Below are 2,152 nucleotides of genomic sequence, written 5' to 3'. Positions count from 1 at the left end.
CCCCCCGCTTCATTGAAATCAGGTTTCTAGACTTCGTGTAGCAGACAAAAATATAGATATCTGAATCCTAACAATTCTAGTACGAGATAGGAACTGAAAGAAGACACAAACGTGCATGTGTACAGTCAACTCCTTACATGCATATTGAATCAGAACATAATTAATTTAACTATACGGCGCACAGAGACACAGTTTTTTGCCTGTTGTTTACTTAATAACAGACATCAGTTATCTACATAATGGTTAAGTGCACAAGCCACTTAAGGACATAAAATCTTTTGGCCCTCCTGTATACTTTGTAATGTAATTTTATTCCATTTTAACTGCATAATAATTGGTGCCTGCTAGGGTTGGCAAGTCAGTCAACTGTCTGGTCAAATAATGTCAATTTACTGTCTATAACTTGGCCACAGTCAAGTATTGTCAAATATTCCATGAAGCCAAGAATTAATCGATTCATTCATCCCCCTTCTATCCCCCCCACCCAGCCTGTCTCTCACCCATTGACTCCTCAATCTACATCTTCGCTGACTGCCTATCTTGAATGCAGACCAGCCCAGCCTCTGGCTTCTTTACCTTGCATTCCATCCAGGAAGAGCACACACCAACTGCTGAAACTTCCTTAGCCTGACAAAGGGTTTTTGAACGCGAATGCTTGCTTAATTTTTTTTTCCAACTATTTAAGTTGGTTTAATAAGATATATCAGATTCACCCAAAGAACCTTTTCTGCCTTCATTCCAAAACACACCTGAGCCCCACCACATAGCTTGGTATATTACTCACCACTGTAAAAATATAATCAATAAATTAGGTCCACATAAGGTTATTTTCATTGTCACTGATAATACTATTAATAGGAAAACTGTTTGGGCTATGTTGATAAATTCCTACCCACAACTTCTGTGTTATGGGCATGCTGCCTATGTGATACAGCTTTTTTAGTGTTGAAGATCTGAACACTTTCTCATCTCATGAATCAAAATTGAAAATTGTTTTTCTCTGAAAAACTTTAAAAGTACCATAAGCCATATGCTGCTTAGTACAGCACTCAGCTGCATCTGCACTGATTAAACCTCGTTGTACTCAATGGGCATTCTCTATTAAATCTCTCTAAGAACTTCAGACATGCAAGAAGGGACTTCATTCAATTTAATCCTCACTACTGACAGAACACCCATCTGCTGCATCCTAAGGCCATCTCCCCACCAACCACACCGGCCCCCACAATGGGTGCCATATACCCCAGATCTCAGGGGCAGTGGTAGGCCAGGCTGTAGTACCCCAGAAAGTAGGGCCTATGTCAGCAAAGTCATCAGCCCAAGAGCAGACCACCATGGTTTCAGCCAAATACCAGGACTTTGCTGATGTTTTCACCAAGAAGAACACAGACATCCTGCTGCTGCATCAACCCTATGATTGAATTCACACCTAATCATCACACCAGGATGGCATCCAAGTCTGCCTTACATATCTACAGGAACAAGATTACAACTCAGAATACAGACCCAAAGATATTACTGGCCTTATACACTTCATCCTCACACACAACAATTTTACTTTTAATAATCAACACTTCCTCCAGATGATGGGAACAGCTATGGGCACCACAGTATGCCAACCTTTTTATGAGCTACCTGGAAGAAGACTTCCTCAAGAACTGCACCATCAAACCCTTGCTATACTTAAGATATATCATCATTTGGACTGAAAAACTACAATCTCTGATTGAGTTCCATCAGAAGTTCAACAATCAACATCCCTCCATCCAACTTTCTCTAGAATACTCCAGCACCAGCATCTCCTTTTTAGACATGATGACCAGTATCCAGAATTATAAAATACAGACCATGTTATACAAGAAACCCACAGACCAACATACATATCTGCACAGAACCAGCAATCACCCTAAACACACCAAAGGAGCTGTGATATACAGCCAAGCCCTCAGATACCACCAAATTTGCACTGAGGAGAACACCCAGGATTGCCACCTCACCAATCTTAAAAAGGCTTTCACCCAACAAGGACACTCCTCCAGAGAGATAGATCGCATGTTTGAAAGAGCCACCCGGATACCACGTGAAGAACTGCTGCAGTACAGAAGAAAACCCCCCACAAATCGCACACCGCTGGTTATGACATATCACCCCT

Source organism: Alligator sinensis, unplaced genomic scaffold, assembly GCF_000455745.1.
Source record: "Alligator sinensis unplaced genomic scaffold, ASM45574v1 scaffold1639_1, whole genome shotgun sequence".
NCBI lineage: Eukaryota > Metazoa > Chordata > Crocodylia > Alligatoridae > Alligator > Alligator sinensis.
The sequence above is the reverse complement of the archived record's forward strand: the minus strand, read 5'-3'. Positions refer to the sequence as shown.